Source organism: Rattus rattus, chromosome 10 (assembly GCF_011064425.1).
Source record: "Rattus rattus isolate New Zealand chromosome 10, Rrattus_CSIRO_v1, whole genome shotgun sequence".
Lineage (NCBI taxonomy): Eukaryota > Metazoa > Chordata > Mammalia > Rodentia > Muridae > Rattus > Rattus rattus.
Genome location: NC_046163.1, coordinates 53,186,438 through 53,212,251, shown reverse-complemented (window position 1 = coordinate 53,212,251; position 25,814 = coordinate 53,186,438). Strand labels below are relative to the sequence as shown.

The 25,814-nt window shown below is 40.1% G+C and overlaps 1 protein-coding gene across 1 annotated transcript in view; it reads right to left on the bottom strand.

The window, feature by feature from the left end:
- The window catches only part of Fmn2 (formin 2), a 309,451-nt gene that overhangs the window by 187,178 nt on the left and 96,459 nt on the right, over positions 1 to 25,814 (bottom strand).

The following is a 25,814-nucleotide window of genomic DNA, read 5'->3' as shown; positions in this document are numbered from 1 at the left end:
ATAACATGTAAAATATCATTAAATGTAGAATGTCATGCAAAGGCCAAGTGTGTTGGTTCTGTATTTAGTGATCTGACAACTGTTGGGTACACTTCATAATACTGTAGAAGGACAATGATTTTATTGTGACAAGAAGAATGCCTCAGTTAACAGTAACTGATGGGCACTAAGCACCTAGAATTAAGACAGCTCAAATGCTGGCTAATTCCTGCCATCCTAGAGACTTTAAAATGTTTCTCTGAGGTTACTTAGTCAGGCTGTGACTATCATGCAATTCTCATTTGGGTTCGGTTTTCCTACTTTGAAAATATAAACTCATCTCTCAGTGTCTGCCCAGAGAAAATTAGTATGTAATAAACAGCCTTGTTTGGGCTATCTCATACTAGCTGATAAGGCAACACACATCTTAGATCTTTGCTGCCCTACCCTCAAAAAGGAAGAATACTTGAGTTGGATTTTTGCAGACCAAGAGCTCATCAGACATCCTTGAATCTACCCCCACAACCAAAGCGGAGGATAATCTTATTTACAGTCACCTTCTCCTAAGATTAGCATTAAGCCTCAGGGCAGCACGGCTAGCTCACAGGCAACAGTACCATTCCAAGACTCTGTGGGCCTGCAGAAGACATTGTCACTAAGCGTGCTGGAGTGATGGGTGCATACTGTCAGACGGAGGAGGGAGCAGAGATGTGATTCCACAAATAACTTGTACACAGCATGGCACAAAGTGACAGAACCTTTGACATATCATTCTGATGAGACTCTAGAAGCCATTCTTAAAAAAAGAAAGAAAGAAAGAAAGAAAGAAAGAAAGAAAGAAAGAAAGAAAGAAAGAAAGAAAGAAAGAAGGAAAGAAAGAAAGGAAGAAAGGGAAAAAAAGAAAAAGAAAAATCAACATGACCTGCTTCTTAGCTCAGTCTCCACGGTGCCTTTTGGAACAGGGGTGAAGCTCTGTCTTTGAGATTTACCTGACTTGCCTTTGAGTCTGAGCCTCAGCACTGGAAGACTGCAAGCCTCTCAGAAGTGCCCCTTGGTAAGTTGCTAAAAAGAACCTCTCTATGTTCTCCAAGCCCGTCAATCCATCCTGGTTGTCTGGACTTCAGTATGGAGACTCATGTTTCTCAGTTTCAAAAGAATCTAGATGCTTTTCCTCCACTGAGCAGTTTATTCGTTTTCAATCTTTTCTTTAATATTTATTTATTATGTATACATCATACAGCTTTCTGCCTGCTCGTATGCCTGCAGGCCAGAAGAGGGCATTGGATCTCAATACGGATGGTTGTGAGCCACCATGTGGTCGCTGGGAATCGAACTCAGGACCTCTGGAAGAGCAGACAGTGCTCTTAACCTCTGAGCCATCTCTCCAGCCCCACTGAGCAGTTTAATTCTTCTGACTTCTGTTAGCATCAACTTGGTGATTCCTGCTTGTACTCTCCTTGTGTCCACAGTTCTAGTCCTCGTGTTTGCATTGCATATTGTTGGCTATGCAGAGCTGGAAGTGAGGACTTCTATGTGTGAAAGGATAACTCCTGGCCCAACACACATCCATCCTGCTCTATGCTGCTTTGTGATGATAGGCACTTATTCTACCAGCTTCTGCCATTTGGGTACAGAGGGAGATAAAAGACAATAGAAACAAAAAGAAACAATGCAAAAATCACACATGTGGTCCAGAAACAGTAAAGCACATGTGACCTCAAGGATCCTAAGAAAGACTCATTCAAGTAGAGACAACGAGAACCCCTAACTCTGTACGGCAAGGCGCACTTGCTTCAATTCTTTTCTTAGAAGGCCAGTGTTAGAGGCGAGCAGAGTCGCTCAGCAGGAAAACACTTGGGAAGCATATGTCAGGCCTTGGGTTCAATCAACAGCACAAGAAGCTAATTAATTGACTAATTAAGCCAAGCTTATTAAAGTGGAGCTGAGTCATAGACCTGTTCTGAATGAAGTCGAGTTGAATTAATTACATGCCCTGGGAGCGTCGCATGTGTGACATACTTGAAACACATCTGCAAAAATAATAGTCTGGCATGTACTGTTTCCCGGGAGTTGACATGCAGTATTGAAAAGTGAATGAGACTCAGGGCAGTGAGGGGCAGGTCAGGATTTGCTATGCTCGGCCAAGTCTGGCTTATCGTTCCAGGCACAGACCCTCATCAGCCACCTGATCAGACGTTCCCAGAATTCTGCAGACACAGATCAGAGCAGAACAACTCACCAGTGAAAAACCACGAGAACATGTTTTAGAGTTTTATACTTTCTTTTAAACAGGTAAAGCTTAACACAACAAGTTAAATGTCCTGTTTATGGAAACCTTTCTTAGACCAAACTAGAACATTTGACAACCTAAACTAGCCAAAAAAAAAAAAAAAAGGCAATTAAAAAACTAAAATTAAGAAAACAAGTAACAAGAGTTCAAAGTTATTTTAAACTAGTGAAGGAAAACAGCACTAGTTGTGTATTTTAATATTTATTCTAATCAATTGCATTTTCAAATTTTACTTTACATCTAAAAAATGCTGCAGTAACATAATAGTGAGCTTGAATAAATATCACCAGGCATCTAAAATAAAATGCTTGTGTAATTAAAACCAACCACCCCGAATCCCCATCCATCTCCACTTTACAAAGCATGGAAGGAGCATGCAAGAATATTTAAACTTCTCCAACTTAAAACAATACACAATCTCCACTTTTATAGCCTTTTGCCAGACTATTCTGCTTCATCATGCACAATATATGCAAGATATAATTTGGCCCTTCACCAGCTCAAGTATCCCAGTAATTAGAAAATTCTGTTTCATCTCTCTGATTGCATGCAAGTCTGATGAACTGTTCTTGTCCCTGAAGAATTCCCTCTAAAGCTTGGGTTTTACATATGTCTCCTTTCTAAATATTTTACAAGTTATGTTTTTCTTTCCCCTGATTCAGTGAGAATAATCTAGGCTAAGATTAAAGTTTCAGAAAACAATTTTATTCAAAGTACAAGATTTCAACATTTCATGACATAGCCAAAGTCCTTGGCTATTAGGCTTGAGTGGGGAAGCCCAGTGGTCAAGCACATCCCTTGTAGGAGCAGAGTCCTGAATTAGCTTCTCAACACTAAAAAGGAAATACTTAAAAGGAAGAAACATAGGGCCAGGTGTGGTGGCATGATGGCGCACGCCTTTAGTTGCTGCCCATGGGAGGCAGAGGGAAGCAGATCTCTGTGAGTTCAAGGCCAGCCTGGTCTACAATATGTGCTCAGAACAACCAGGGTTATTACACAGACAAACGTTGTCAGGACAAACCAAACCAAATACATGAATAAATAATAAGGAATAAATACATGGAATATAAATTGTTAGAGGTTGGTGATATGGCTCTTGAGTTAAGAGCAGTTGTTGTTGCAAAAGATCCAAGTTCCATTTCCAGTACCCACGTGGCAGCTCACAACCCTTGGTCCCTCCAGTTTCAAGGGATGAATGTCTTCGGCTGCCCTGCATAGGCCTCGGGTAGGCATGCGGTGCACATATAGCTTTTAAAAACCTTTAAAAAGTAAATAAGTTCTAAGTATAAACCAGTTGTATATTAAATGTCTTGAGCATCTCATCTGAGATTTCAGCATTCTCTCAGTGGAAACTGTTGATTACAAATGAAAATTAATGATATTGGTATGGTAAGGTCATGGCAGGAATGAGGGAATAAAAGATTGACTCTTTTCGAAAGGATTTGCCACGAGTTACCGCAACTGTGCTTTGAGAAGGCCCTACGTTGCACATAATCACTACAAAAACTCAAAAGAGCACATGCTGTCACCTCTGCATTTAGTGGTGACCATGGCAGGATCGGGGTCACACACCCATTAAGTGGACAGACAGGAAAGTCAGCAGGTCTGACTTCATGCTAACCAATTCCCCAGATGGCCTGTAAGCTGCAGTGTAAAAAAGACACATCCGCTGTGTAATTAGCACTCTGAACCTCATTTCTCAGGGGCCTTAGTGCTTCTGTGTTATTATACTTAACGAATATGTACACATGAAACATAAGACAGAAAAGGACTCTTCAATTTGTTAGCAAAAATCAAAGCTCAGATGGTAAAAGTCTTGTATCACTGGGCATTCTGCTTTGTATATTACTCAATGTGAGACAGTAGTAATAAGGTGAGTAACACCAAGGAAGGCCTGGCAATAAACACCTGGTGTCCAGATAGGACAGGTAAAATGTTCAGAGAAAGAATGATTCAGCTAGCATCTCTTGACTGAATAACCGGCTGCATAAACACGAGAACTTCCTGAGCAATTCTGTTCCCCAGCCCTTAGCATGGTATTAATTTTTGGACACTTTGAGGAGACAGGATTTGCTTCCTGGCCTTATTCACAGTTTGCTGATTGTTTTAGGCCTGTCAAGATGGATCACACCCTGTGAAGGAAGATGTTTCTAATTTTCTTGCAAGTTTGTAATTTTTTTCTTCTTTTTGTAAATGACACAGTGCCTAAGCGACTGGCTGATTTGCCAAAGATCTCTACCTGGAGTTTGAAGTAAAGTCACTATATAAATAGTGCCTTGTTAGTGGGCTAATCTATGGGGACCAACTTAAAGGAATCAAAGTTTCAAGATGTGACTAAGCTTTGACAATCAAAGCTGGCTCTTTGTCTTGTTTTTTGTTTTAAAGTGGCATCATTTTCAAAATCGTATTTAGCCTTCAACAATTCCACATTGGATCAAACAACTGTATCACATCTGTGTCCAACAATAAGTAAGTTATTTATAATTTCTATTTCTAAAGACATCTTCAATTCTGCTATTCCAACCTCTCAAACTAGTATTTTGTTATGTAATGAATAGAATAGGTCTTAAGTATCTATTGTTTAGAAACGTTAGTTTCTAAAATATTGGAATTAAAGATTAAATGATCAAATTTGTGTTGGTTTATTTAAAACTTGCCTCTCTGTATCTACCCATTAATCTATCTTGTACTTATCTATGTATCTATCTATCTATGTATCTATCAATGTATCTATCCATGTAGCTATATATCAATCATCTATCAATCATTTATCTATCAATCATCTATCTATCTATCTATCTATCTATCTATCTATCTATCTATCTATCTATCTTGCTCTATCTGTCTTAGTTAGGGTTTCTATTGCTGTGATGAAGCACCATGACCAAAGCAACTTGGGAGGAAAGGGTTTATTCAGTTCACTGTTTCATATTGCTGGTTACCATAAAAAGAAGTCAGGTCACCATCTCAAGCAGGTCAGCAAATTGTATGCAGAAGCCATAGAGGGGTGCTACTTACTGGCCTGTTCTCCACAGACTGTTCAGACAGCTTTTTTATTGAACCCAGGACCACACAAGGACAGCACCTCTAACACTGGACTAGCCCTTCCCCATCAATCATTAAGAAGTGGCCCCCATAGGTTTGCTTTATAGCCCAATTTATGAAAGCATTTTCTCAATTGAGATTTCCACCTCTCTGATGATGCTAGTATGTGTATGAAGTTGACATAAGACTAGTTACCACACCATCTCAGATCATTGTGTACGGAACCAATGAAAGCTCTGTCAATTCTTCCTTCCCATCGATACTTTTAATTTGTCACCTATTGCTAAAAATTTACCTTTTTCCATTCTTGAATGTTATAGGAATGGGAATATATTGTTCATGTTAACTTTTGTATAAGAGATAAGTCAGTATCATTGATTATAAAAGTACGTTCTTAATTTTTATAGTATTTTGATAGTACTTAATTTTAATGTATCACGATTTACTCCTTTTTAAAATATGTATGTATGTATATATGTATGTATGTATGTATGTATGTATGTATGTTTATTGTGTGTACTTAAGTGTACCACACATGGTGCTCACAGACACAAGAAGGGGGCACTAGATCTCCTGGAATTGGAGTTAGGGACAGTTGGGACTTGCCATGTGGGTGCTGGGAAACCTAACTTACAATCTCAATAAGAATAGCAAGTGCTTTTAACGTCTAAGCCATCTCTCTAACCACAACAATTTATTCTTTAACTCAAAGCTGATGGATATTTTGAGATTATCAATTATAGGTATCACAAATAGTTGTGCTATAAGCATCTGGTCTCAGAGATTTTATACACATATGAACTCATTTCCTTCAGATATACAGATATAATCAAAGCAACTTCATGACTCTGCCACAGGTTACATATATTTAACGTAATTATTTACTACCAAGTGATTGTCCAAATCACTTTTCTTCAAATTGGTAGAAAAACTAATACAATGAAAAAAAGTAAAGCTTCATATGGCTCCATAACATTCTTAAATACTTTTTAACAATGTGATGGTTAAATTATTTTCAAACAAAGGCATATGTTTAACTAAACCCCTCACAGAATCCAACTTCTTAGAGATGTTCCCAGTGGTTTCAAATACTACATGTATAGAAATATGTACATGAGGTTAGACACACTAAGTTAGAATCTCTCAATGAAATTTTCATCACTTTATCCATGAGCATTGGCTAAATGCTCAGGGGCAATGGGAATAAGGCGAGACACAGCATTAATATATTTTCATGTCTGAAAATATAACTATTGAACAAATACTGGGTGGGTGCCGTCATCGTGTACATCCTAATCCATAAAGCTTCCTTCCTCTCATTCTTTCTTCTCAGTCATTTTCGTTTGAGCATGGCCATCCCCATGCCCAGAACACTCCCCATACTTTGCTGCACTAAAGTATTTGGTGAATACTGACTTTGACTTGTCTCTGAGTATATAAGCATTCTTGGAAAGCTTCACTGAAAATGTCACTGAGTTACAAATGCTCAGCCAGCTCACTCTGCCTTGCCCCTAGACTCAGGGAAATGTGTGGAAGACAAATGAAGCCACATCAAAATCGTCTGTCTGCAAGATCCATTCAGAAGTCTTAGACGGCCAATTTGAGAACCAAAAGCTAGCATGGGACTGTGTACCCTTCTCTCCTCCTAGTTTGGGGTCATTCTTTCTGAAGTTGAAGGCGACAGTGAAACCCAAGTCAGCCCTGGGATGCCATAGGTGTAACTGGACTCTAACTTCTCAAACTCTAGGCTTGGTCTTCAGTTTCTCTACTTTGCCCTGAAAAACCGAAGCATGCAGCTAAGTGCTTGGCACAAGGTTAGTTCTCAGTCAGCCGGCATGGAGGAGATTAATGCCACATGGGAACTTTGGTTATCTTCCTGTTCCTATGAAGTTCCCTTATGTCACTACACCGTGACTAAATCTCAGTGGAAGACATGTGTCTCCTTCTCTAAGTGATTCCAGCCCAGGACGAAAGTCTAACTGGGGTGCTTACATAGTCCATTTCTAAAGGCTCAAAAGGCCAAGGTACTGAGGAGGAAGAGTAAGAAACAGATGCATCTTGGCCATTTTTTCAGAGGAGAATCTTGCGAATGGGCAAGACCCAGTTGTACAAGATTTCTTGTTATGTGCAAAGGGGAGAGCTAGGTGTGCAACTGTGTCCACGTTCACCTGAGCCACAGCAGGTAGCTTTAGTAAAAACTCCCCACAAAGAAGAAGATGGCTGACTCATGACTCCTCACCATCACCATCATCTCTGGAGGATGGGTCTGGAGCAGCTGGAGAGCACGAGACATGACAGGCGACAGCGGGGAAGACACTGACCTTTCATCAGGAGACAGACAGACAGGCTTCTTGAGAAACAGAACAAAATAAAAACAGTTGAGAGCCTGCAAAGCGGGCCTCTGTGAATCTGAGGCCAGGTCAGCCAGAGGTACATAATGAGATGCTGTCTCAAAGAAATAAAGAATTTGGAAGAAGAAAATACAGGAAGAAATATACAGGCATGCGGGATCACTACGGTGACAGGGTAGGGGGGAAGAAAAAGAAGAGTTGAAAACTCTCACTATAGTTCCATTTGTGAAGAGATGAAAAAAATTAGAAAGAAAAAATACACACAAGTACGTCTACATCATAAACACACACCCCTCCAAAGAGTGTAAGGGTTGGGGGATGAAGCTCTGGGATGTAGGCTACATAAATGCTACAGCAGAGACCAGGATCCAAAGCAAGAGAAGAGGGAAAACACAGTCCACAGCACTGAGCAGAGGTACAGAGGAAAAGTGGACTTTGGTTTGTACACAGCACAATGCCTCTGAGACCCTTTTCTCATCTTCCAGGGACTGACTCACACAGTGTGCAGGGCCCAGTGCTTTTTGCAAAGCTCCTTTAGGCTGAGGCATTGGGAATCAAGAGTCCTTGCATTTTCACGGCTCCAGGAACATATAGAAAGTGTTGAGTGCTAACACATGAGAGGGCCAGCTTAGAGCTCTGATCTAGCTACAGGGAAAAAAATGGGGAATCAGGATTTCAGGCGCTAGGGATGTAGCGCAGCTATTGATGTGCTGTTTGGTACACTTGAGGCTCTGGGTTAAACTCCCAACACCACATAGACAGAAGATGTCTGGCGTAAACCTGTAATCTCAGCACTTGAAAAGGAGAAGTAAGGGCTGGAGAGATGGCTCAGCAGTTAAGAGCACTGACTGCTCTTCCAGAGGTCCTGAGTTCAATTCCCAGCAACCACATGATGGCTGACGACTATCTGTAATGGGATCTGATGCCCTCTTCTGGTGTGTCTGAAGACAGCTACAGACACCTACATACATATAATAAATATATAAAATCTTTTTTTTTTTTTCTTTTTTTCGGAGCTGGGGACCGAACCCAGGGCCTTGCGCTTGCTAGGCAAGCGCTCTACCACTGAGCTAAATCCCCAACCCCTATAAAATATTTTTTTAAAAAAGTAGAAGACAATTAGAAGTTCAAGATCATCCTCAGCTACTTAGGGATTAATAAGTTATTTCTCCACTGGTAAAATGAGCCAATTCAAACCAAATTTAAAAATATATATAAATGCAGGTTTATTGGGAAGCTGATTTAGGTTGGGTGAGTTCCCAAGCCCCAAAGAAGGAGGCCAGGGAAATCTCCATGAGAAGCGAGAAAGAGAGGAGAGGAAAGACAAAGAGAGAAAGGAACTGGAGATCTGTGTCAGCTGGTAGAAAGCTTGGAGCCAAACACACAGGGTCCTGACTGGGAAAGCAGCAATCAGAGTTGGCTCAGCTAGTAAATCACACCCTCTGGCTGCTAGGCAACCACTTCAAATGAAAGTCAAAAGAGAAAAGGAGCACAGACTAGGTTCCCACCAGAGACTGAGCTGAAGAGAACCCTGAGAGGAAAGTTAGGTAGAGGCTTAGATCACTGCTGCTCTGAGGATTATCTTGCAGGGCTGGACCACCAACCTCATTATTTCCCCGTTACCTTCTTGAACTGTATTTCTATTTCGTTTTCATGAGAACTTTTTACCTCGAGGTTAATCGTATCACACATTTGTTTTTATGCTATTTCAAATCCACCCCAATCTGGTTCTTTTCTGTGGCTCTGAGGGTTAAAAAGCAAGGCCTTGTACACACTCAGCAAGCACTACGCCAGCTGCACTGCACGCAAAGGCCTGTCTCTTCTTCACAGCTTCCTATGCTGTCTTCTCGTTTTCACATCTAATTTCTTTGTCTTCTCTCGTTCTGTTCTAGACTCACAAAGAGGCCCAGGCAGGGATCTGGCTCTGAGTCCTATGTCAGCTTTCCAAGAGCTATGATTGTGTGAGCACCACACCCCACATTTAATATGCAAGTTTTAATCCTCACTTCCTACTCCTTTCTCCCTTGTCTCTTTGTGTTACATGGTTCTTCTCTTCCTCATCTTTTAAAGCTTTTTTTGTTTTCTTATCCTTATTAGTTGAGCTGTTGGGTTGCTTACCCTTCATATCTCCCTTTACTAATATTTTCATTCCTTTTCTATTTTATAAGCATGAAAATATAACAAAATCTATGATCTTGTATAATTTATTCTTTGCAATTTTTTATTCCTAATCATTAACTTTTAATTGGTGACTATTTTAATGACTATATTTGTTAGATATTTGCTCATGCGTATTCAACAAAGTCAGTCAGGAATCTAATTTTTATGAAGAGACATCTGTTGCCATTGTTCAAGCCTTTTTGTTTGAGAGATAAAAGATAGAACATTTGCCTAAGACCCAAGGCGAAAATTCCTACATTACTTTCTCAGTGCATAAAAGAAAATCACATTCCTTATCTCCTTAAGTACTGCTACTAGTAAACCCAATACAGGACCCACTAAAGCTATAAATACGAATTCTCATGAACACAAGACCAGAGTAGCCAGCAAGAGGAAGAAAACACCACTGAATCAAGGTCACACTAATGTTTATGTCCCTCATAGAGACACCAATGGCAAAAGCTGACAAAAGTGGATGGGGTCTTGTGAAAGAAGAAACAATGACTCTTGTGGAAATTTCAACTTAATCCTTTGTCGACATCTTCTCGTAAACATAACTGATCAATCTGGAGCTTGTGTGTGAGGGTAGCCTGGGTAAATATTTACTTATGATTTATTAATTAATTGCAATATATCAGTCTTCCTACTTTTTCTTTTCTGTGTACACGTGTGTGTGTGTGTGTCTGTGTGTGTCTGTGTGTATCTGTATGTGTGTGTGCGTGTGTGTGTGTGTGTGTATGTGTGTGTGTGTATTATATATCCATGTGTATATGAACCTCTGTGTAGATTCCAGAGGAAGCCCTAAGTACAGTTCCTAGGGAGATGTCCCCATTTTATTTTTAAACAGAGTCTCTCATTTGCTTTCATTTTACCAAGTGTGTGAGGCCACCTGGCTAGCAAGCCCTAGGGACCTGCCTATCTATATGTTCTTAGCGCTGGGACACACGTCCTTATTACCATGCCCAGTGTTTTAATCCATGCTGGGAATCAAGTACAGGTTCATGAGCTTTCAAGGCAAATGCTTTAAGTGATCAATCTTCCCCTAATCCTTCCTCCACTTCCATTATTTCCAACTTTTGAACACCCAAAAATCTAGTCTAAAGTGGAGGTGGGAAAGAAAATAACTTAAGTCTGTCTCTCTGGATTGCTAGACCATGGCTGGAGGAAGGAAGGCCACAAGAAGCTTGAGGGGTGGATAATCCTTCGTCTCTTCAGAGCCATAGCAGAGAGCAGAGGAGGCTGTCTTCACAGAATTGGATGCACTCTTCTAACTACAATTTATCCGTGAAGATGTTGGCACACATGCACTTTACATTCTAGAGAGGACAGAAACTGTCCTGCTCATCTTTTAAAGCATGACCATTGTTGAATAGAAGATTTACAACAAGTAGGACTATGTCTCTTTGTGGCAGAGAAAAGAACCAAAACCAAAACAAACAAAAGACAGACATGCAACTTGAACTGGACTTGGGCTTAAAGAGATGCAAACCAGCACCTGCACAGACAAGGCTGGGGGCACTCACCCTTCCAGAGCCCGCTTCCCTTTCTTCTACAATGGATTTTCCCTTTTCTGGTAGATCTCTACACCCTTCATATCTTCTCCAACTGAAGTTCTGCCCAGTGGGGGACCATTTCCTTGGCCCTTCTCACCCTTTTCTCCTCTTTTCAGGGGTCATCGGGAAGAAGGGAAGAATCATGACGAGGGTAGGGGGATCAGAGTCACCTGAGGAGGTTGTCAATGCAAAAAATTCAATAATTGGTTTAATTGCTGCTGTTTTCTTCTCTTCTTCTCCTTCCCTAGACAAGCTACCTGATGCCCTATGCTGAAGGGAACCCTGATTAGAAGCAGGGGAAAGGAATAGAGTTGAGTTACAAAGACTATCAGCCAAAGAATTCAGGAGAATTTATCCACACATCTTTTTCCAAATAGAAGGCATGCCCCAGCCTGTATGGTATCTGTGAAATACACATGCTCTGGTTGCCAGTGGATATCACCAATGGTTAGTGTAGAACCATTTTCCAAAGAGACCACTGAGAGAGCCCAAGGTGAGAAGTTCAATGTAGACTATCAAAGATCTGCCTTTGCTTCTGTTTCTTTTTATGAGAGTAGAAAAAGAGGGAGGAAATACTCCTTTGGTTGTCTCTCCAATTAGTGATAATAAGAGTTCATCCTACATACGGTAAAATGACTGTAAGGATGTTTTTTCAAATGTCACCTTTGCTCAAAACCTTGGTAGTTGCCCTCATTGCAACATTGCTCCTGTCAAGTGACTTGCAAGTACATAATAATCATCATTATCACCTTTGTAAGGGACACGATTCCACAAAGAGGCTTAAGGATAGATGGGGGAATAGTTTCTAATAGTGTCAGTTGATGAAGTACCTGATAAAATTGATGAGTGAATAAAAAGTGTGATCGAGTGATAAAGCACTGGCAATGTAGACAAACACTGGAGAAAATAAACACATGAGTAAAACAGAAAGAACAGAGTAAGATGAGTAGGAACGATAATGACCTCAGTGACAGAGTCTGTATAATCGTGGGTGGTCTGCTGGAGAAAAATATTGCAGATGATTATGAGGGAGGAATGGTCTAATGATTAAAATGAGACAGTGAGGCCCTATGACATGAGGCCATATTAGCAACTTCAAAAATGGCCGACAAGATGAACCATGGAAAAAAGTTGATATATTAAACAGCAACCTAGTCACTGTTTGTAATGAGTCATATGTTAGTCATTCCTTCTAGAATTTTCCATGCAGTATAGCTTGCCCTGTATGAAATCCTAACAATATCTCAATATGAAAAAGCAACAGAAGCGAGAAAAGATGCTCAAGCAATCTGAAATTTTAAGCCTAGTTAAGATGGCTGGCTATAGTCATTCCTCCTAGGAGTAATGGCTTTTTTTTTTTAATTATGAAATAATAGAGATAGAGTTTGTAACTATATATAAAACAACACTTTAAGTAGGCTTTTAACTCTAGAGTAATGATTTCAAATCATAAAGATGAATGAGCAAACAAAAGATACAGGCATGTTTCAATGGGCATTGTGATTACAGAAGATAAGCAATACTGCCCCCCCCACCCAAGAAAAAAACCATGTTCAACAAAGGTTCACTGAGCAAACAGATCCATGGAGATATCTGAATTCCACACACACATCAGAATGCTTTGAACAGGGAACTTTTTTCAAGGGTGAAACTTGGAAGATGAAGACCAGATACAGGCCAGGAGGACTTATTCCAAGCTATTTTTCTTTCCAGTCTCATGAACACTTTCAATCATATAGCATCTAAGATTGACTCTGTTTCAGTGGATGGATATCTTCCAACAAAATGAAGCTTAAATGTAAAAAAATCCCAATTAGTGAATGAGATCAAAGTTGACTATGGGTTATGGTCCTTATTTCAGTGATCCCAAGGTCATCAAGATCCTAAATCATACATCCTCCTGTGTCTTGAAATCTGTTTTCCTCTTAACTTTAATTTAGCCGATTGTATATATAATTTTCTTTAAATTCTTGACCATAGTCCTTGTTGCCTTCCTATTTCATGTTATGTCATCAAATATTCTAAACTGGAGCCACCACACCATCTGATTATTGTCTTTACATTCTATAATAATCATATTTTGAAATAGACCCACTTCATTCACATTTAATAGAAGAGTCGGAAAGTCTATTTCTGTTTTTAGAAGCAAAGAATTTATTTGAGTTTCCTATAGAACAGCACTGTTTTTCTCTCTGGAAGATTTAATATGGGATTCAAGGAAACAATTGGGTGAGGGAATTTTATTGTTCTGTTGGCTATGGAAAATCTCCATGTCTATCTTCTTCGTGTGTGGCAACCTAGTGAAGCTGGTATTGCTGAAATTTTTTTTTTGTTTTGTTTTGTTTTTTTTATTTAAAACAGAACAAAATCCCCCAAAACAAAACAAGCAGCAACAACAAAACCAGCGGTCAGTCTGACTTATCCAGATTACCATAACACAACTTTTCAAACAAGCTATTCTGCCTTTCTCTGTCAGGTCAAAGAACAGAGGCTTGCTTAAAACCAAAATGAACATGCCAATGTTTGCAGCAACCTCTGCCAATCACGGCCTTTTTTTTTTTTTTTTTTTTCTATTTTCTTTTTTTCCCGATAATATAATGAATACCAGCTCCAAGTAACTCTGACCTGACATTCTGGCATCCACAAAACATTACTAAAAAGCCTTACAAAGGGCTAGGGTGAGAAAGTATAGATAAATCTCAAGAGAAAAACTGTCTTGACTTTAGTAGCCTTAAGATGCTACCAAGAGTTACCACCTTATGTTTTGAAGAAAGCTTAATGACATCAGATAACATAAAGAGAAATATGCCAAGTCAAAGAGCAATAGAGAAGTGTACACAGAGTCCTATGGATCAGTTAGGGAAAATAATTCTCTCATTTCCATTTTAGGGCTCTGGGGGGGTGGGGGTGATGAGGGAGAAATAAAAAAAGTTTGAATGTTCTACGGAGCCCTGTCTGGTCTGACTTCACCTCCTGCTGCTCTCCATTTAACTTCATTTATATCATTTGGATTACATTCATCATGAATTCTGGATAGGGAAGCTTATAGCACAGTCTGAAAGTGTGGTAATTTTCAGACACTTGTTTACTCTAGTTAAAATCTGCATTTTAGGGGGGCTGGAGAGAGATCCCTGAGTGGTCTGCTATTCCAGGTGTCCAGGGTTCAATCCCCAGCAACCACAGGGTGTCTCACAACCATCTATAATAGGATCTGATGCCCTCTTCCGGCACACAGGTATACATACAGATACATAAAATAAACAAATAAATAAATCTTTTTTAAAAAAAATCCATGTTTTATTCTCTGATCAATGGAATCAATACAACTGTTAAACTAAGTCTCTTTTGGTTTTATTTCTTTTTTTGCTATTTTTAGGCTAAGATATATAAACAGTAGTACCTTGGTACTATAATTAGAAAGAAGCAATGAGCCTAATACTCTATGGAGGCATACATAACTGTCACCAACCCAGTGCTGTGCTTTCTCCCTGTCTGTGCTAATAAAAGACAAGGAATCCTGTTTTCTACAAAAGCATTGGGACTGCTTATCACTGCATATGGTGGGGAAAAGGAAGGTGAATTGGGAGAGAGGCAGGGAGGGAGGTGGAGTGAAAAGAATAGAGAAACTGAAGTGGGACAAGAGAGGAAAATAAGAGTGGAGAGGAGATGGGGACAGGGAGTGATGGGAGGAAGCTAGTTTGCACATGCTGAGGAGCTATGAGTTGCTGGAATCAGAAGTTTTAAATAATCCATTAAATTGACATTCAATAGTACAAACAAATCACTCTATATCTGTTTAGTTCGCATGAGATACACAGGTTGAAGAAAGAGGCGGAATTTGGTGGACAAACACTCAAGCAGAGGCTGTTAGAATTTTCAGGGCTACAAAACCAGTGAAGAGCAGCTATCCTCTCTGGGGAAGGTGGCAGTGCAAGCTTTAGAGCGCAGAGCAGAGTGAGAGAGTCGGTTTCCAGTGGCTTCACACCACATGGGAAAAGGTTAGCCCAAGCAGAAGAATCAGTGTCACCTCAGAGAGCAGGAACCAATGGCTAAAAGCAAAGAGCAACAGAAAGCACACAGCAATCCATCTCAATTGATGTTAGAAATTTTGGAGATCAGACAAGGGGAGACATTAAGGGCTAGAGAGCATGGCATGGAATCCCATGGCACAACATGGTCAAGGAGGAACACGGCTCCCAGCCAATGTTGCGAGGGGGACAGATGAGAAAATAAACAGCAGACTCACAGGGAAAACAACACAGGGCACTTCACTGAGCAGATATGCAGCACAACTATGCATAGATCTCGGGATCCACATACCATATGCTTTCCGGGAACCCTCCTCACACCTTCTTTTGGATGCTGGACCAGATCAGTGACTTAAAGTCACTTTGGAAAGACCTTGTTGAGTCAGGAGCCAGCTGGGTGGCTGTGGAGACAGGGATTCCACCATACACTGTGTACTCTGGGAACCCAGGGAAAGCATCAGGGAGGACTGGCCTGTAAATTCAGAGGTTCTCAGTCTGTGGGTCATGATCCCTTTAGGGGTTGAAAGACCTTTCCACCGGGTCACATAGCAGATATTCTGCCTATCACATGCTTACATTATGATACACAGCAGTAGTAAATTACAGTTATGAATTAGTAACAAAAGCAATTTCTTTGGTTGGGATTACCACAACAGGAGGACCTGTACTAAGTAGTTGCAGAATAAGGAAGATTGAGAATCATTGCTCAAGTTACAGTAGAAAAACTAAGTCAGAACCGCGGAGAGCTCCAAGTAGTGGCACTCTGGCCTGAGCTATATGATAGGAAGAGCCTTATTTTTTTTCTCCCTCCTGAAGAGCAGCATGGAAGCCAATTCCCAGAGGGGGCATGGGCAGAGGCAAGTGAATCTACTAGGGACAGATGTGTAGGAGCAATGCAGTCTCCCATAGGCCCAGAACTGAAAGAAGGCAGCATCAAGGGACCACAGCAGAAAAGACCAAAAGTAACTGCCCAGTCTCTAGAGACAAAAAGAACATCTACAATTCCTGCTTCTCAAGCTAGTAGGCATGGCCTCTCTTATGGAGACTGTAATAGACAATAGCCCACCCACATGCACTCCTCCAATTCTATATAAACTCAGCAATGCACAAAGAAGACATGACAGTAGGAAGTCGAGAAGAAGGGTTTCAGTGTGAGGAGTGAGGAGGGGACAGGGCAACAGGAGATAAGGAAGAAAGGAAGACAAAGAAGGAGAGAGGCAGGGTTGGAGGGAGAGGGAGACAGCAAAGAAACTGAAGTGGAGAGACATGATGAAATTTATATCCACGTATACAGTGGTCAAGAACTTTCTCAAAAGCAACAAGAACTGATGACAGTAGAAGGCGCTGACCAAAAATTAATGAGAAATCAAAAACAGGAAGAATCTGAGGTGTTTGCAGCAGGTGTTGTGTGTCCATGGTGAACCGGATGACATCATCATAACCTTAGTTCTGAGCATACATGCACTCTGGCCTGATCAGGCTCTAGTAACACACAGAACAATGACACTGCCTCGACTCACATTTGAAACTATTTTAGTTTCACTAAGCACACAAGGTTTTTTCCTTGTATAGATATATGATATTTCACCACAGAACACAAAGACACCTTTTTACTTCCTACCTCCCTTCTTCAGCATATAAGTGTCAAAGGAATGCATCTTTGGTCTGCGTTGTGTTAGAATATTCCACTTTTTAAATTGGTAATTGAATTGCTGATAGGTTTCACAAAACCTCATATCAGGAATTTTGGCTGGGAGCTAGGACAAAATTTCTAACAATGACCCTAAATTACCTTCCTTCGTTTTATGCTATTATATAATGAAGTGCCACTCACAGCATTAATTATAAATGAAAATATTAGTCAATTCTGAAAAATGTTGAAGATGCTCTTTGTCTTGAAATAGCAAATATTTAACCAGAATTTAATTCTTTATTTAAAAAATGTAATAATAACTATCTCATTAGTATACAAATTTAGTGTTTAATGGTAAGAAATCAATGTACACCAAAAATTGCCTTGATAAACTTCTTTGTAATTTATTACCAATACATGCTAGAAATGTATATTTATTTTCTATACCGATGCATCCAGGGTCACAAGCAAAAAGAGACTGGTCAAGAGGTAGTTAAGAAGAAGCTTTGACCTTGAGTCATGACAAGGACTTGCCCCAAACCACAGTTCCTTGTTTCTGGCAGAGAAAACAAACACCAGCACAGGAGGCCAAATAAAACAAAGGTTCCATTTCCACACAAGGAGCCAACTCAAAGACCCAGAAAAGAAAGCTCAGTGGCAAAGATATCTGCATTCACCCATGGAGTGACACCCTGGAGTGACAGCAACCCTGTTTCTTTCATGTTTTGTTTTTCTAGTTTTTGTTTACGCTATTTAAACTATTTCAGTTTTTTTTTTTCCTCTTGCCTTATTTTATATCTTCCCTTTTGGTCTTGATTCCTCTATTCCCTGCTCCCTGACCTGTGGCTCTCTTTTCTTTCTTCCAGTCTTGCCTTCCTCTTGCACTCGCTCCCTCTCTAGTCCCCGCCCCACCCAGCATTAGCATAGGAAATTGGCTGGTTGAGGCTCCTGATCTCCCTATCAAAACCTCTCAAATATGGAGACCTCAGATATAAACTACCCACCTAGCATTTACTGGTTGTGTTGGGTTTGTTTTGGTTTAGTTTTTAATGTTCCATTCTTTCTTCCCCATTCTCCCTTTCCTCTTCTACTGTTTTACCCTCTTGTGTATGGTCTTCAACTTAGCAGCCATTCTTCATTCCACCTCCTCCTCTCCTCTCTCCTTTATTAGATCTTATGCCATCTAAAGTTCTTTATTTTCACTAGTGCAGGTTGCTCATATTTCCTTTCCTTTGTTTTCTCTGCCATGGTTAACTTAGTCTTCTTTTTGGTCCTTTCTTTGATGCTCTGATAGGAACAGCTAGTTTCCCTCTCTTAGTTTCTTTCTGTATTTCCCCTTAGGTAAGTCATTCAGACACATCTTACAGTGCTGTCCTTGCTTTCTAAAGTTACTGCAGTCTGTGTTGGGGTGGAAGAGTGATTGCTTTTAATTGGCTACCATTCTGTCTTTGCACAGGCCTTATCCACCATCTTCTTGATGGTTTTCCTTCTATGCTCCTCCCAACAGTTACCTAGCAACAGCCAGGTAGGCCTAGTTTGCTATAAAAGAGGTTGCTTACCCCCTCCTTGCTCTCTCTGCCCTTTCTGTCCCTGACTATCTTCTCTCCCTGACCCCTTTCTCCCTCTTTCCCCTCACCCCTCTCTCTCTCCACCTGTTCCTGGGCTGCCTCCCCTCCACCCCGCTTTCCTTTCTTTCTCTCTCTCTCTCTCTCTCTCTCCCTCTCTCTCTCTCTCTCTCTCTCTCTCCTCCCTCCTCAACTCCCCTTCCCATGCCCAAATAGACTCTAAACTCTATTCTATACTATACCTACCTGTCTTACAGCTGGTACCTCAGGGGGAAGGGATGCTTCAGTATGGGTTCACAAAGGCATTCCTCCCATCTCGCCATACCATGCTCTACAAAGCATATCCTTGGCCTTTTTTATAGAACACAAGAATTCTTCTACTCCAAGAGTGCTTCTGGGCAGCATGTCTAAGTCCCTGGGCTGAGTGTCAAGCTACTAAGTGACAACCATAGTCTATTGGTGAGAAACTACACCTCAACTTTACCAAAACCTAGTTCTACTTGGATACTACATATATTTAAATGGAATAATATAGATTTCTGAAAAAAACACCAGCCAACCGCCTGGTCCCGGATGTGCAAATTTCAACACAGAAAACATAAGAAATATGATGTTAGGGTAGCAGGACTTCTCCAAAAGAAAACAGCGACACAGTAACAGATTTCAGGAAGAATGATATACATGAAATTGCAGGCAAAGAATTCAAAAGGATTGTCATGATGTCAATGAGATCAAAGAGGACGTGAATAAACTGGACTAATTCAAAGAAAGTACAAATTGCTTAATAAGAAATAAGGCCAAAAATGGAATGTGAAAGGTTAATTAAATAACCAGGAGTGCTATGAAAAAAAAAGGTCAAATCAAATTTTGGAAAAAAAAAGGGTGGGGGGGCTCTGGAAAGATGGCTCAGTGGTTAAGAACATTGACTGTTCTTCCAGAGGTCCTGAGTTCAATTCCCAGCAACCACATGGTGGCTCACAACCATCTGTAATGGGATCCAATGTCCTCTTCTGATGTGTCTAAAGACACAGACAGATTATGCATATAAGATAGATAAATAAATAAGTAAATAACTCAAACAACAACGAAATACCCAAAACACAGTGGTAAGCTTCACCAGTTGAGTAGACCAAGTAGAAGACAGGATGTGGAAGCTTGAAGATAAGGAACCCTTATCCTCATGGTGTCCCTATGGAGAACTCAGGGAATGTTTTAAAGAAATAAATACATGAATAAGAACTTTAAAGTTGCAGCTTTAAATATTCTATAATTATTATTGTCTTCTACCGAAATGAACTAGTTTGTAAAATCTGGCTATTGTTACCAGCATCTCTTCAGACAGATAAAAGGTGGAAACTATCAACATTGTAAGTAAATGAGTCAAAAAAAAATTATAATCCTCAGCTCTCTGAAATTATTCTAAATCCTTTGCTGTCCGTGATAAAGAAAGATACAGTTTGCCATTATTAACATGGCTCCAACATGACCTCCAGGTCCAATTTCTGCAAATTTAATTCCCATTCTCATGTCTAAGAAGGCAGTCCTGAACATTGACAGAGATGAGCAGGAAGCACGAGGGACTATGGGATGCAGGTAAGAATGAACTATGTTCACCTCCCTGAAACTTTCAAGCAGCAGCACACAGGAGGGGCCTGCTTTTGGTGTTGACTGATTTACTGTGGTTTAAATGAGCTTCAAGGAAATCTTCACTCACTGTTTTATTCTCGAAAGTCGTCCCTTAATCCTCTCTGCCTATCTAAACTAAATAAATTCTTCAAGGCCCACTTCAGTTTCCATCTCATCCATGCAGCCTTTATCCCTGCGAGACACACACTCCGTTCGCCTCCTGACCACCCACAGTGCTTCGCGGCTTCAGTATGTACCACGGAACCTGAAGAAAGACGCAAGTTTAGGAACGTGAATGACTTAGGAACGGTCTGTAGAAACCTCTGCGCCCTCTCTAGCATTTTGAGAGTTACAGCTGTTGCACGCGATTTCTGAAATGTCTGCTGTAGTTCAGGCTGGCCTCAAACTTCCTAGGTAGCTAAAGATACCTAAAATTCCAGCTCCTCCTGCAGCTACCTCCAAGCGCTGGGATCACAGAGGTGAGCCACCTCTCTGATTGATGTATATATTATTTCCCTCTGCTGTACTTCCTGATAAAAGGAGAGAGACTGCTCTCTTCAGGTCAAAGTTCAAAATGATGCAATTGTGAAAATTGTACTGTCAACTATTAGCATACAAGTTCACCAGTGAGACTAAGGACAGATCCTAGCCTGGTGTTTTCTGCAACAGCTACTGCCCTCTAAAATGGTGGAGGAAAAAAAGAAATTTCTCATCACCTGCCACAAAAACCTAGCCTGAAGGCTGTATTGTATACTCTCTTTTTAATCCTTATGGCTGCTCTGTAAGGATAAAAATAATATACTAGCCATTAAAATTCAATGTCTTTCTGTTATATATCTAGTCTGCCACAGTAATAATACCATATACACTACTGTGGTTATAAACCAAAAGAATTATCCTTGAGCATGATTAAAGGCTATATAAGTAAGGTGCATTATTATCAAATGGAATTTACCCAATGTAAAATGTAGCAAGGTTAACGATCATTAGCTAATTGTGCTTTCTTTTTTATTACACTGCTGATTTCTCATTTTAGCCATTTGCTTAGAAGTATATAAACATTTTTCGGCCTAAAGAAAACAAAAGCTAGAGTTATTATTGTTTAATCTGTTGAATTGATTGGGTATGCTGTACACATAGCTATAGGAACAGCATATTCAAAAAAATAATAAATCTTTCAACATCTAAAACAAATCCAGATTCCACGAAACCTATGTTTGTCTAATTATAGCTTTGTATTTTGATGTGGTTTCCTATGTAAATACATTCTAAGGCCTGCAGCTGGAACGTAGAATATTAAAACCACATGTTAAACGTTATAAAGGACACAGTCTGGAGCAATGGCTGAGCAGCCAGGACTGCCTGCCACTTTTGTGAAGGACCAGAGATCAGTTCTCGGCACCCTCTTTGGGTCACTACCAATTGCTCTAAGGGATCAGGCACCCTCTTCTTGCTTCTGTGGAACTTAGACACACTCAAAGCATAGACTACACACACACACACACACACACACACACACACACACACACACACACACACACACACACTAAATAAAATGCCCTTTTATATACTTTTCATAGTATATTAGTGTTAAGCAGCTCAGAAACAGAGCACGCACATCTGCCAAATTCCCTATGCCACAGGAAGTAGCATTTTAAAGGCAACTACCATTTGGGGCAGCAGTGCCCAGAGGTTCTGTGAAAGCACTCCCCCATGGGTCAGCGGGTGCAGGGGCTCTTTTGCCCATTGTTACTGTGAATGTTTCTTAAATGAAAATCTCAGTTTAGGAGGCAATGCATGACGTCAGGACATAGTAGAACACCAACTACCTAAGCCCTTAGCACAACTGTACTAAATGTGAATTTTAACAAATTCACTCATTATCTCTCCTTACCATAACCCGGTTTTTTCTGTTTATTTTTTCTCTAACCACCTTTTCCAAAGGCTGAAATATATCTTATAAAGAATATATTTAACCTTCCTAAATAGTTCTCCTCCCTAACCCTGGGAAGAACATTTCAATAAGACAAAGAGAAGAAATCTTTGATAAGGTTGGGGATTTAGCTCAGTGGTAGAGCGCTTGCCTAGCCCTGGGTTCGGTCCCCAGCTCCAAAAAAAAAAAGAAATCTTTGATAAGTTTTGTCACAATAAGTGGTTATTCATATATCACCCGATGTGTACACAGTCTGCCCTCTGTGTGCACACTTACATCATGGGCAGTGCATTCCCTTACACTCTGCCTAGGATTAGACACTACTGCTGCAGGCAAACTGGACAGAGGCTGTTTAGGTGTTGTTGGGTAAATAAAAAACACGCCATCTGACCGTAACCACAGTGGCCGTCTGCCACTCTTCACTAATCAAATGCCACAAATCACCTTTCTTGGTTCTGCTTACAGAAGTTTACGTATCTACGGCAGCCATCAATCAGACACATTTTTATTTAACTAAGAAAATGTCACATTGTATGGCACCATAGCCTATGAATTTCTCAAAATCTATTCGTATGTGTGAAAAAGGGTTTTTTTTTCCCCAAAAGTATTTCCACATCAATTATATAAGTCTAATTACAGTTCATTAAATATTTAACATAAAGAATAAACACTTGTTTTAAAATTTATCATTTGAGACTCCATATATATTGAAAGAAGATATTTCAGAACCATATTTTATCATTTAATTGTAAAGGACAAATACTCTGGAGGAAAATGGCTGGAGATTGAACTGGGTTGTGCCCTTAGTAAGCTGGGAATATCATGGAAGGTTTTCTCATGCAGTGCTTCTCTGTACCGTGGGCCAATGTCTATCCACCTCATAAGTGTGTGTGTATGTGCGTGTGCGTGTGCGTGTGCGTGTGTGTGTGCGTGTGCGTGTGCGTGTGTGTGTGTGTGTGTGTGTGTGTGTGTGTTGGGAGCTGTTAAATGAGATAAGAGAAGTTCTAAGAGTAGTAAGGATGCATGGCAAACTGCTGGCCCAATGTAACTTATGGTTTCTGTGTCCACTGCTGTCTAGCAGCTATTTCCCATGTTTCCCAAAAAAATAGATATATTCTCCTGATTTCACTGGACATACAATTGACTAGAAGCTTCTGTTTGACACATTTTATTTCAATTACCAAAGCTTTTTGAATAAAATTCTTTCAGGTTACTGATCTCAAACTCTGAATTTAATCTTTATTTAATGATAAAGACCATGAGGTGACAGGGTCATGGCCTATATTCATATCGACACCAACACAGAAGGGAAGAAAGCAGTCTAAATGCTTCCTGGCCCTAAAATACTCTTTAAAACTGGGCCGGAGTCTAAGCAGCTCAGACACAAACACCAAATGAGCTATTTCTAGTTTTGCTTCTATTTCTTAACAGATAAGTTTGTTATTCTTTTGGGTTCGATGAATATGCAGTTTCGAAGGCACGCCACGCTCATTTACGTATTAGCAACTCTGTCAGGCTGTCATCTGATCAAGTCCTCTCACCTCTGCCGCTAACTTCCTGACACATATTACTTCAAAATAAAAAGTAAAGAGGGCAGCGAGAATAAAGATGAATATGTGTTTCATGAGTGAAATACAAATTGTTGTCTCTTCAGGGACTTTTTGGAGCAAAAAGAATATAGAAACACAACATAAGAAACACTGTTCTATCCAGAGTATCACCTTCCTTCTCAATATGCCGTAAGGCAGTGTACTTAGCAGAGGAACATTCTAAAATCACACTGGAAGCATCTCTCCTACGACAGTGGAAATATCCCAGGGACACTGTTAAACAACAACGCTTTCACCATGACCTTCTTTGTAAGAAGACAGATCACAGGAAAATCTTTTTGTGATTTTTTTTAAATATTTAAAGCAAAGCAGAACTTCCATTTTCCATTGTATATACTAACAATTTCTTGAAATACCTCCATAAAAGCATTGGTGTTAAAAGCTATTCATTTTCCTGGGAATGGATCATGAGACAGCAAAATGTGTGCCCATATCACTAGGATATATTTTCCATAAAAGAGAATGCCCATGAACACATCCCTGAGAATATACTTTCCTAAACAACATTCAGAATTTCTCAGGGAATTAGAAGAAAGGCATTTTTCTTCCAAATGCATTCGAATGAAATAAAATTAGGTTTTATTTTTCTCCTTATAATATATCTCTTTGCAGCAGCTTTTCCAGCACAAAAGAAAAAGAATTTTTATCTCCCTAAAAAACAGACTTGAACTCAGTTCCAATACTAGGCCAAATTGACACTGCAAAGCTCATCAAGAGACACAAGGGAGGTTGGGGGGAGTTTACAAAACTTCTTGGTGACAGAATGAGGTAATCCTGCTGGAGTGGTATTAAACACAGATGCAGTGCTTGTATGGAAAGAGGCTATCTCATGCCAACAACTTTAATTTGAGGATTTGAGGAGATATAAATTATACTTCAGTAAGCCAAAAACTGAGTACTATATCAAATACAGAAGTCCTACAATGCCAGCCAACACACAAGCTATCTTTCTCATCTGAATGCATTTAATGAAGCTTCTGGTATTGGGAGATGCAAAGGGAAAGACTTGTTTAGCTGAGTCCCCACAGAAGAGACTTCCCACCCTACAGTCAAGTGAATGTTTGCCTGTGCACCTCTCTCCAGGTTCTGCCCTTTCTGCCCCGATGTTGTAGAAACAAAATTTCTATATCTGGCCATGAAAAGGTCGATGAGGAGAGGTAAGATGGCCCAGCCTGAGAGTGCTCTATACAACTCTCTCATGTGAGGAGTCCCTAACTATGTCTCTCTCTTAGAGAAAATGTGGATCCTTCCATTACCTTAGTATCCCCTTGGACTGATTATTATAACAAATGCATTTTTTATATTTCAATCTCTATTAAGAATAGTCGGGAATACTTATAAGCCTTTCTCCCTTATTCAGCTAACCAGTTAATTTATTAAATAATTTTGATAGTTGGTAAAGCTGAAGGTAGGTCATGTTTACTAGTATTGATTGATGCCTACCAGAAGCTTCTAGAGTGCAATATAATAGTCTCAGAAATGGAGTAAAAGATCAACATTTGTCTAGGTTAGGATCCTTCCAAAATGCCTAGTACTAGTCTGTTCATCCAGGCTGCTATGGATTGCGGGAGTTAATCTATCCTGTTCTAACACATCCATCCCTGGATGGATTTGTTGATGTCCAATGTGGAGGTGTGGTCTGCTCTGAAATATTAACAGAAGCAATGCAGTGCCATGTACCTTGTTGCAACTTCCTGGTCAGATGCAGAAAGTCTAGGCTCCATTGGCTGTCACTGGTTTGGAGACTGGGAGAGAAGAATACTAGGACATGGCCTCATTTCTTCCCACCAAGACTGACCTCTTCCACAGTGTCGTGCCTCCCACCTCACACAAAGTTATAAAATGCAGGTATTCCTCCATTGCATTTCTAATGTCTCCAGCTCACTTCTGTGAAGTGTTGCCACATCTTGTTGAACGGCATCCTGGAGACTAAATTTAGAGTGTCATTTCATCACCAAGTCCAATGGATCTACCCATTCAAAATGTTCAGAAAGGTGTTTCTTCAGACACCCTGTTTCCTTTCTTTTTCTGATTCATGTCA